This window comes from Lynx canadensis, chromosome D2 (genome assembly GCF_007474595.2).
Source record: "Lynx canadensis isolate LIC74 chromosome D2, mLynCan4.pri.v2, whole genome shotgun sequence".
Lineage (NCBI taxonomy): Eukaryota > Metazoa > Chordata > Mammalia > Carnivora > Felidae > Lynx > Lynx canadensis.
The window spans coordinates 76,346,801-76,359,453 of record NC_044313.2 but is presented as its reverse complement, the minus strand read 5'-3'; positions in this window follow the sequence as shown (position 1 = coordinate 76,359,453).

Here is a 12,653-nt window from a genome sequence, read left to right as displayed (position 1 = left end):
GGGTGGAAAAATGGATTCAGGAAGTATTTACATAAAATTCTCTGTATAAAGTCTAAAACATAATGGTGGCTGCGAGGCTGTGACATCAAAGTTCAGCAACTTAAGGGATTAAAGGGCATTCTACAAACAAATAATAGGATAACTGTATTTTCCGAAACAGAATCTGCTTTGTCCTAGAGAATGTCAATTAGAAATTTAACATTTTCTAGGCACAATATCTAAATTTTGAATCCCCTCAATGAGGGGTTGGCCAACCTTTTCTGTACAGGGCCATGGAATGAGTATTTGAGGCTTTGCACGTCACATGGTCTCTGTCTCAACTACTCCCTAGTAGCAAAACAGGAGCCATCAGCTGTGAATGAATGGGGAGGGCTATGTACCAATAGAAGTTCCTTTAGGGACAATGACATTTGAATTTCCATATGTCAGACTACTATTTTGATTTTGATTTATAAAGTCATTCTTGAATACTGCAATGTTCCAAAAGAGATGGCAATCAGTATATCACCATTAGGAAAGAGTTTGCCAACCCCTGCCTAGATGTCATTCAACAAAGATTCCTTTTTTTCCTCCAAGAGAGTAATAATCTTGATTAGATATAATTGGTAATGAACCTAAAAAGAGATAGTGAGGAATAAAATTCTCCTAAATTAAGTATGATGTGACATTTGTCATTTTAAACAAATAAACAAAGTATCCCAAAATATTAGAGAATTTGTCATATCTTGAGAAAATACTTTTTAATAATAGGCAGTAAACTTGTTATATTTTTGGTTGGAATTTTTAAAAAAATAAGTACCAAGATGTCTTATATGTTAATAAGTCTTTGCCTTCTTTAAAATCATTTTGAAAAAATTTTGTCTCCCTCTTTTCAATCTGCATGTCTGCTTTAATGCCTGATTGATTTTGAGAATATTGATTGAACTAATTTAACTTTTTTAAAAGTCTTAATTTTATAGATAACCTTATCTCCTTAATATATAAATATTTATAAAAGTTTCAAAGTAAAAATCATATGGCCTGAAGCCTTGCCATTCCCCTTTTAATATATAAAATACACATTCAATATCTTATTTTTTACCTCTTTAATTTATATGCAAATATTTGTGTGCTATTTCATATTCAAAAATCCTAGTTCAAATGATCTTCTTTGCAATAAGGTAATTTAAACAATTCTCTCCTAAAAGTTTAAATTTAACCAAAAAAATGTATATATGCATATTTCTTAATTTTAAACCCTTTCTTTCCCACCAAGTACATTTTTGTTATGTACATGCATTGATAATGCCATTTCTTTACTGGTGAGACCCATGGTATCACAAACCAACCAAAAGTACACAGACTATCCCATCACCTCCGTGATTGAGAACGAATTTGTTATGTAGTGGAGACCCTAAATTTCCAGTCTCTGGTAATGGGCATTTCAGTATCTTCATACGCCAAACAGCCAAACCTATTCAATTTTAAGAACATCTTGCTCTCCCTCCCTTCTGCCACAATAAAGTGGATGGCACAGGTCCCACCAAAGATGGCACTTAGTATCTAACCCTCTCTTGCCATCTCAAGGATCTTACCCTACTGTTAATCGCTTCGATTTCCTGCACATTCAAACTCTCATTGTCAATGGATTCTTTCTAGTTGGAGGTGGTTGTTTTTCTGTTGTTATTTTGGACTTAATCAGGACCTAGTTAGATTCATTATAATCCTGTTTCATGACACAATCCATCATTAATCCATTCATGTGCCTATTTAATTAATTAGCTAGTTACCAAGTTATTTTAAATAATATAGCAAACAGACCTAAGCCCTCCAACCAAAACACAAAGCCAAGATCTTCACCTATATCTAAATACTTCGTCTTCCTATCTGATGTAGCATCATTCTGAATTTCATGCTTATTTCATTGTTCTCTAGATATATAATTTTATCATGTCTATCTATATAGTTAAGAGTATATTTTGCATACTGTTAGCTTTATAAAAAGGATATCATTCTGTACTCCTTTTGGAGTTTTTCCACTGACTATTCTGATAGTAAGATTTACCATACATTGTTTCATTGTAGCTTACTCATATTGACTGCCTGTATAATATTTCATTGTAGGAATATAACACAGTTTATTCTTCCATTTTCTCACATAGAAGAATTGAGTTGTTTCTGTTTTTATGAAAACAGTGTTGGGCATCTGGGTGGCTCAGTCAGTCGAGCATCTGACTTCAGCTCAGGTCATGATCTCATTGTTTGTGGGTTCAAGCCTCACATCAGGCTCTGCACTGACAGCTCAGAGCCTGGAGCCTGCTTCAGATTCTCTCTCTCTCTCTCTCTCTCTCTCTCTCTCTCTCTCTCTCTCCCCCTTCCCTGCTCATGCTCTGTCTCTGTCTCTCAAAAATAAATAAACATTAATTTTAAAAAAAAGTGTTTCCATGAATATTCTTATACATGTCTCCTATTAAGGCAAAAGTTCCTTTTAGACATGTACCTAGATGCTGAACAGCTAAATCATAGCATATATAAATGCTTGACTTTAGGAGGCAATGTCAAAAAATGTTTTCATAGTGTCTACACAGTGAGTTTAGATTTCCATTTACTTTCCCACAAGCAAAGTATAGCAGATTCTAGGGACCCACATCTCTCCTACACTTGGTATTAACAAAATTTTTCATTTTGCCAATAGGATGGTTATAAAATGCTACTTAATTATGGTCTTGAATTACATTCCCCTGGTGACCAATAATCTTGAACTTCTCTCCATTTATTTATTCCCTTGCCTTTTCTTCCTGATGGATTACCTGTGCTGATATATTCTTGATACTAATTTAGTTATGTGTATTGTGAATATCTTTTTCTGGTTTGTAACTTAGGTTTGAAATTTCTTTAATTTGAAAATTAGTATTTGATGAACAAAAGTGATTAGTCTTGGTATTTTAAGTTTAGTAAACTTGTCTTTTATAGAAAATTGAATCATGCCTTATTCAAGACAATACCCATATTCTGAGCTCTAACAATATTCATTTACAATTTTTTTCAGTGTTCAAATGTTATGTTTTTTAGATTTACTCCTAAATCTATAGGGAGGTTATCATTTCATTTTATTTAATTTTTTATTTTAGAGAAAGAGAGTGTGAGCGGGAGGGAGGGGGCAGAGGGAGAGAGAAAATCTTAAGCAGACTTCACATTCAGCACAGAGCCCAACAGGGGGCTTGATCCCACGACCCTGGGATCATGACTGAGCCACCCAGGCACACCTGGAGGTGAGTGTTTTAATGGTATGTGGTAGGAATTAAATTTCAACATTTTTCCACATAAGTTATTTTTCCAACTCAATTTATTGAAACATCTCTTCATTCATTCCCTACTCATCAAACATACTACCTTTGGCATATATTTAATATCTCTACCTACGTGCATCAGTCAGTCTCTGATGTATCCTATTGGTTAGTTTGCTTTTCTTGAGCAAAAACCAGTCACATATGCTGCCACTTAATAAAAAGTCAAAGTAATTATTCTACCTCTGCATACATATATGTGTACACACACACACACACACACACACACACACACACACACACACACTGCTTGGACATTGTAGAATTATCTGTAGGCTCCCTGACAAATCCTGCTCAACACTGCATGGAATGTAAAGATCAATTTAGAAAGAATGACAACTTCATAATACCAAGTCCTCCTATATATGAACATGATTTACCTGCCCATCTGTTTATTCTTCTTCAGTATGTCTCAGTAAAGTTTTTCCCAGTAAAGATCTTAAACATGCTTTGTTATATTTATTCCTGATTCTTTAATATATAGTCTGATAGTCTCATAAGTAATATATTCCCCTGTATTATATTTCCTAATTATTTACTGCTGATAAATAGATTTCTACATTAACCTTATATCCAACTGATATTGTAAACTGTCTTATTGTTTCAAATAACTTATCTATATATTCTTTAGGGTTTTCAATGTAAATGTAAAAATAGATGGAGATCATTAATTTTGAGGCAGTCTTCTTTATAAAGTACTTAAGCTATAACTTTGTATCTTCATACGATATTACAGCCCACCCCCCCATCGATACAAATAGTTATCATAGTCGTTCAATCCTAAATAATGTTTAAATTTATATTTTATTATTTTATAAACCCATGGATCAGTCAGAAGGTTTCACTTTGCTTCAAATATTCAGGGTTTTGTGATTGTAGCTTACTTTTCATTATTTAATTCTACATTGATGATTTTGGTGGTCAAGATCTGATATCAAAGATCTTGATCTGTATGAGATCTATTTTTAAAGTATATGGAGGGGTTTTTTTTTCAACATCCTAATAATCATTTTCTATAAATGTTCAATGTGTGCTTGAAATAATGTGTATTCCTTCATTGCTGGATGCATAAATCTCTTTTAGTTATTTTAATTCTATTTAAAACACATGGTCCATCTGTTCTAATATAGTCTGCTTCTGTTCAAATCTGTAATCTTGAAGACTTTTTTTTTTGTTCAAATGATTTTGCACCACCAAAGTCTTTGTGAGCAATTTTATCCCAGAAGGAGAAGTGTATCTGTAGGATAGGGAGTAATTTATTCAGCTTTTTTATCAAATGAGTCTCTGCAGCAAAGGGACCAGCGATTTTAAATTCCTTTAAATATATTAAAAGGGATAAGGAATTTGAAATAAGAAAATAGAACGGAATGTAGCTACTCTCTCAAAAATTTGGAAGGCAGAAGGATGGACCATGCTCAGTGGGCAGAGAACAGGTAAAGCCTGAGGGGATGCACATTCCTAAGCACTGCTGAGCCCTATCTATCTACAGAGAACCGCAATTATTCACCCTCTCTAAAAACAATTCTTAGGTCTGATTTTCATCCCTCTCCTAGGGCACCGTGATAAAATACAGATTCTACTTTAGGAGGCCTGGATGGGGCCTGAGATCCTGCACTTCTAACAATCTCCCAAGTGATTTTATGCCGCTAGTCCTAGACAACATTTCAAATACTAGGCTAGATTAAACTTAGGCTTTGCTTAAACTGGAGGAGCAGCCTCTTCTCAACAGGAAAATGAGAGGGAAACCATATCGAAGCACATAGGAGAGGCTTAGACACAATCCGCCCATGGACTTCTCCTCTGGTACAGTGACCCACAACTGGGAGGCAACTCAAAACCTGGAGCTTCTCCCTGAAGAGCAAAGCATCCCAAACCCACATTGGGTGCCCCAACGTTAAGACCAGCACCTGAGAGATGAGCCCCCAAAACATCTGGCTTTGAAGAACAATGGGGTTCACACCATGAGACCTGCAAGGCTGTGGCAAACTGAGGAATGGGTCTTAAGCAATCCGAAAAAACAACCAATCCTAAAATTTGTATGGAATCACAGATGGCCCCATAGAGCCAAAGCAAGCTTGAGAAAGAGAAAAGAGCTGGAGACATCATGCTCCCTGATTTCATACTATGTTACAAAGCTATAGTAATCAAAACAGTACGGTATTGGCATGAAAACACATAGAGATCAATGGAAAAGAACAGAAAGCCTGGAAATAAACCCACACATATACGGTCAATTCATTTATGATAAAGGAGCCAAGAATATAGATGGGAAAAAGACAGTCTCTTCAATAAATGGTGCTAGGAGGGGCGCCTGGGTGGCTCAGTTGGTTAAGCGTCCAGCTTCAGCTCAGGTCACGATCTCATGGTTTGTGAGTTCAAGCCCTGCGTTGGGCTCTGTGCCTATAGCTCTGTGTCTCATTCTGTCTCTGCCCCTCCCCCACCTGTGCTCTGTCTCTCTCTGTCTCTCCAAAATAAATAAATGTAAATAAATAAATGATGCTAGGAAAACTGGACAGTCACATGCAGAAGAATTAAACTAAACCACTGTCTCACACCAGTCATTGTAATTAATTCAAAGTGGATTAAAGACTTGAACATAAGATCTGAGACCATAAACTCCTGGGAGAAAATATCATTTAATTCTGCTGTGATCCAAGAACGTATTTTGTATGATTTCAATTCTTTCAAGTGTTTTGAGACTTTCCTGGCCCAGGATATTATTCTGTACTGGCAAACACTCCTGCGTGCGCTGGAAAAGAATATACATTCTGAGGTTTTCACTATTTTGATGGAAAAAGTATGGTGGTCTTCCCTGCCAGTTAGCAGACCGCAAGCTGATAGCCAACTCATAGATAGTTTAAATTTTTCCTCAGTTACACAGCAGTGATAGTCTGACATCAGGTTATCAGGGCTGAGTACATGCTCACAGGTAGGCTTGGCATCTACTGCTACGTTGTACCTGACTTACCCAATCTGATGCGAGGAAAAAAAAGGTGAGGTGGGGGCATAAAGTAGCTTTGCCTATCAATGCTCCCTTTAATTTTATACAGAATGCAAATTGGCTAATGGTGGATGAACATAAATAGAGTGTTATCTACCGTTGATCACTAAGCATGAGTGGTAACAAAAAAAAGATGAAAATTTCAAGTCTTTTACTTTTGACACTGAACTGCGTTCCTTTTGTCGCTGCACAGGATTTTTATGAATCTGCAGAATTTCCTCCACAGCTTATTTAAAGACCAAAATTTTTGATGCAACCTCCATATCTGGATAGTTATGTTTAAAAGACATTTCATATAATAAACTCTAGGTAGCTAGCTAAGCAGACACCATTCTTTTACACGAGCGTTGGTTTTAAATCGAGGAATCAGGGCAATAACCAAAAGCACTACAGTTTCTGGCTTCTGAAACTATAAAATTAGCTAGGTAATGACATACTTTTCAGCTGATTAATTTTTTTTTTTCTAGCGGGGACATCTGTTGTCATTTGAAAACTGTCCAGTATGAGTATATGAAACAGATGGGAACAGCATGGAAGATGTCAAATTGGCTTGTGGTTCTAAGTAATATTTGCTTCTTTTGGATAAGTCTTCCGCAGAAAAGGATTGCTATTTCCTATCAGTTTCAGCCTTAGGTAGTGGTCAGCAATCACAGGTGGAAGTAGGCTCAGCATTCTGGGAGAACTGCCTTCCATAAAACAAAGTTTACAGGGTGCTACTTAACATGGCCGTGACGGCTGCATGTTGTGTGATTAAACACTCGGTGAGTTCCTAGAGCTGCCAGCTGGACATGATTTGACACCCTTATTAATCTTGAGAAATGTTCCCATTTTCATCCAATTAGAAAGTTTTGGAAAAGCCCTCATGCCATGTGTCTGTGTCCCTTCCAGCAGATAATGCCAGTTGGCGGTTTTCTTTTCATTAACTGGACTGAGCGCTTCCGAATAATTCCTGTTTGTTGTAACTTCGTGGGTAAAGGCTGTCAATGGAAAGTGGATGCTGCCTAGGACAGGCACCTAAGAAGTGCTGGAAATCCTTAAAGATCTCCACCTTCCCTCCTGCCACAATATGGCGTGAGTCCTTTTGTGACGGGTTTCCTTCTGAAGTCTGGCCATGAGCCTCAATTCCTGGCATCTGGGTGTTGTTGGTACATGACTTTGCCAATGTCACGGTCATCAGCTGGGCTCTGCGGCAGAGGAACAAAAGAGCATGGAGTTCTTGAGCCTAAAACTTCAGTCCTTCGAGAATAAAATTGATATGGAGTACCCATGGTGGTTTGGACTTTTTTGTAGGTGGATGCACAAATGACTGAAAGAGTACCTATTCTTCGAGATCTCACAGACTAGTGAGCCATGAGACATGCAAAAAATAATTAAATGTAGCAAGTTCTATCATATATTTCTATAAATAATTATGAAAGAAAATAGGGTAGAATGTGGAAAAACAAGTTGTTAATCGAGTCTTTAAGGATCAAAAGAATTCATTAAGCCACACAAATGAGGAAGCATTATTCCAAGCAGGAACAAATATATGCAGGTATAAAAATACATTTGTAGGCATTAGACATGCATCAAATGAAGGAACAGACAGAGAAGAGACATTCAAAGTCAGTGGTGCCCAAACTCCATGGTCTCAAATGCGTTTACACTCTTAAATATTATTGAAAAGCCCAAAGAGCTTCTTTTATGTAGGTTTTATTTATCTGTATTCACCATATTTGAAATTTAAACTGAGATATTTTTAAAATATTTATGTATTAATTTCTTTTAAAAGACACATACAGGGCACCTGGGTGGCTCAGTCGGCTAAGCGTCTGACTTTGGCTCAGGTCATGATCTCACGGTTTGTAGGTTTGAGCCCCACAATCAGGCTCTGTGCTGACAGCTTGGAGCCTGCTTCAGATTCTCTGTCTCCCTCTCTCTGTCTGCTCCTCCCCCACTTGCACTTTGTCTCAAAATAAATAAACATTTTAAAAAAGACACACATAATGTGCTAACATAAATATTGCATGAAAATAATTATATGTCCTAAACAATATAAAATAGTAGAGAAGGTGGTTTTTGTATTTCTGAATATTTCTTTAATTTCTGGGTTGCTGGGTCACCATTAGATTTTTATATCTATTTCTCCATTCAACCAGCTGCACTATAGTGTTTTGCCTGAAGTATATGAAAAAAATATGTGGCCTCACACAGATAGGTAACTGGAAAGATAATGAAATTTTCAATAGCCTTTAGAGATAATTGTAGATATTCTTCTTTAGTACTACACAAAAAACTCAGTAAGTGGTCCTTTCTTAAACGTTTGTTGCGATGACAAATCTGACTATACTAATAGACTTTTCATACTTGGTTACCTTAAAATCCATTGATCTCTCTTGCACTGTGAATGAACCTCTTACCGATGAATGATTTTGTAACATCATATGTTGGCAGTTTGGAAAATATCGGTTCACTAAGTCATGTAGCTCTTTTAAATGTTGACACTTTTTATCACACAATATTAAACTTTACATCTGTTCATATTACCACTAATCCCATGATGAAGGTCCAAAGTGGTAGATGCAAGTTTTCTGGAATTCCAATTTTTGCTGGAAATCTTGAGTTTTATTGGTCATTGTCCTTAAAGCAAGAAGCCAAACCTGCATACCTAAAGTCAGTCTGTCAGTCATTCTTCCGACAGAACATAGCAGCAAGTGCAACTTGTAGCTCAAGATTACAAATGTTTTTTTCTCAAGAAGACCAGAAATACTCACTGTGTGATTCCTATTTCACCATCCAGAATATTGAAAAAGCATGACTCAAGAGTCAAGATTTAATAAAATTAGTAATTTTTTGCTGCTTCATCAAGGACATTCTTACATGAAACTAGCTAACTACCTTTTTTTTTTTACCCCCTGTAAGTGTACGGAGGGAAAAAATACAATTGTTCCTTGTAAAGCTTGGTGCCACTGCCCTGATTTGTGCTCAGGCACCAGCAGTTTTAAACACCATTGTTTCGGAACCATCGGCACAAATGCCAATGTCATAAAAAGAGAAAATAATCCCAGTTTTGACTTGAACATCCTAAAAAGAGTCTTGGGTATCATATTTTGGAACTTCTATTCTATATACAATTATGCAATAGATAGAAGACAGGAAACAGAAGAAAAAAATAATATTCATTGAGCAACCACTATATATTAGGAACTAAAGAGTATTAGAGTTCATTTGGTTAAAAATGATCAAAAAATGAAAACAGGTAAACAAAACAAAAATTGACAAATTAGCTAAGGCAAAAAGGGATTGTACTGGTTCACAAAGATGAACTGAGGTCAGATTAGGGAACTCACAAGAACTCAAGAATAATTGAAAATTTAAAAACACACATCATCAGGCCATTCTCCGTCTCTCCCTCGGGCCTTGATCTGAAGACTTTATCCTCTGACCAGTTCTTCCCATGAAGTTAGGACTTGGCTGCCACAAACTACTGGCTCATCTTTCTAGCTCTGTAATCAGATATAAGGAGACTCTCTTCCATTACTAGCTCTAATGTGAAATCCCAAGCAAAGACTGCATAATTTGGGGGGAAGTGCCATCTCCATGGCCAGGATGGGGTGGGAGAGGGAGAGATGGGAACACCTTCTGGGACTGGCAGGGCCCACTGGGGTCATCTGCTTGGGCTAAGAACAGGAATCGTTCCCCAAAAGTGATATGAGAGTTGTTGCTTTCAGAAGAAAGGAGATGTTTTTGGCAAATTAAAGAGATATCTATTGCATAGACAGATGATAGATGGACAGATAGATATGGATAGATGATAGATTAGATCGATGTAGATAAATATTGAGATATTATTCCCTATATTATATTGAATATATTATTATATGTAATATATATAATTACATATATTATGCATATTACATTACATAGATTATATCTATATATCTATATCTATATCTCCCTCAAAATACATTATTCGTCAGCCAAATTGTGTTAGCCATTTTTTTTTGAAATGAGCAACCTAATGGTCAGAGAGTTTAGGTTTACTGTCCAGCATCACAAAACTATTAATTTGGGGAGCTGAATCTGAATGCCTGGTTCTGAAGCTTCTAATTTCAACTTTGTCTTGCTCTTTTCCAGTGAATGAGTGTGTATTCACTGGAATAGGAGAATGAGTGTGGATGATTCAAAACAAACCCATCCATAAAGCACAGAAAATCTGACTGTTTTCAACAGATTTACTTACTTAGTACTGCTTTCTTAGCCAAATGTTAATATTTAAAAATTTGCTGGGGCTCTGTGGTGGCTCATTTGGGTAAGCATCTGACTCTTGACTTTGGCTCAGGTCATGATCTCATGGTCATGAGATAGAGCCCTGCTTAAGATTATCCATCTCCCTTTCCCTCTCCCCACTTCCTCAGAAAAAATACTGATTTTATGATAGTAGAAAATGATGAATTTCTCTTAAATGCATGATTGGATGTATGGCATAAACTTTCTGTGATAGTTATCCACAAAGAGTTGCTATAGTATCAAATTGTGCCATACTGATGACTACTATTTATTGATTACTTGCATGTGTTGAGATCCATGTTAAGCATTTCATACACATTGTGATGATTTAACCCCTTCACCAGCTCTATTAGCCAGGCAAGGATCGCTACCACCATTTCCTGGGTGAGGAATCGGACTTTCTGAGAGGTTAAACACACCCCCAACCACCACATCACCCACCCACACACACTATTAGTCAGGATAGGCTGGGTTATACAGAGTCAAAAAGCTTGGCGGTTTACACACCTTGTTCTTGTCCCCACTTTCAGTTTATTGCAGGGATGAAGGGGTGTGCTGCTCATTATAGCTCCTCCGGGACCCACAATGATGAAGAAGCCAACATCTAAGAGGGAGACAGAGTTCTGCTGGGTTTCCCTAGTAACTAAGAGCTCCTGCTGAGAAGTGACACATGAGTCTTTAATGCACAACTCAAGCCAGAACTGGTACAAAGGACCGCCTAACCCCAACAGGCAGAGAAAAAAACAAACCCATGTGTTTAGAAGAAGAAAAACCAAGAATATTTGACAAACAGCACAAATACCAGAAGTATCTCCTACCTCTTCTCATTTGCCTGAAATTATGTCTGGAATCCCAATGTTCATTGCTTCCACTGAAGGTATTACTTTCCATAAGTATAAATTGCTATAAGAGAAATGTTAATGGCTATAAGATTAAAAGCCATTCTTTTTAATCTTTAGTTTATGACACTTGCTGAGGTAGGAATAGAAGTGTTTCAATAATACTCATCCAAACCAAAGATTATTTTAAAGTCAAATTATATACCTTTAGGCATGGATTTTAGTTAATAATAGAGGGTTCCATAAATTGGTTATACACCTGGCTATAGTTTATTACAGCTAAAGGATACTGATTAATATTGGCCAAGGGAAGAGGAACATAGGGCAGGGTCCAGGAATATTCTAAATGTGGAGTTTCCAGTTGTCCTCTTAGAGTGGATTCATGGGCATCTTTACTTTTCTAGTATCACTGTGTGACAATAATCATGGAGCAATGCCAACTAAGGAATCTTCACCCAAGTCTTGGTGTCTAGAGACTTTACTGGGGCTCCATCACTGAGGTATGGTTAATTGTCCACATGGCTCATCTCAGTCTCCAGCTACTCTAAAGGTCAAGCTGAAAGAGTGACCCAAAGCTCTTACCCCAAATCACTTTCTTAGACTGCCTGGTATGACCAAACCCCACTCTCAATCGTATTGCTACACTCACATCAAGGAATGACATTCCAAGGGTTTAGAGATTACCTAACAGGGGTCAAAGGCAAAGGCCAAGGGATGCCTGGGTGGCTCAGTAGGTTAGGCATCTGACTCTTGATTTCGGCTCAGGTCATGATCTCACAGTTCTTGAGATGGAGCCCTGTGTCAGGCTCCAAGCTGTCATTGTAGAGCCTGCTTGGAATTCTCTCTCTCCCTCTCTCTGTGCCCCTCCCTCAGTCTCTCTCTCTTTCTCTCTGTCTCTCAAAAATAAATAAATAAGCTTAAAAAAAAAACAAGGCAAAGGCCAAAGCTCTCCATGTGTAAGGTTAAATGCACATGCACACACATACACACACACAAATATACATACACAGAGAGCTATACCCAAATCTCTCACACTGAAGCCCATTCAGAAGTCATATATTGTCCACTGGCAGAAAAAATTGAACAAAAGCAAAATGCTGTTTATTGTAGCCTCTGACAACAACTTCTGTAAATGCTACCTTTCATTGGGAGGATTTTGGAAAGAAACAACAATTATTCCAACTGTTTCAAGAACACATTGTGCAATCTATCTACAAA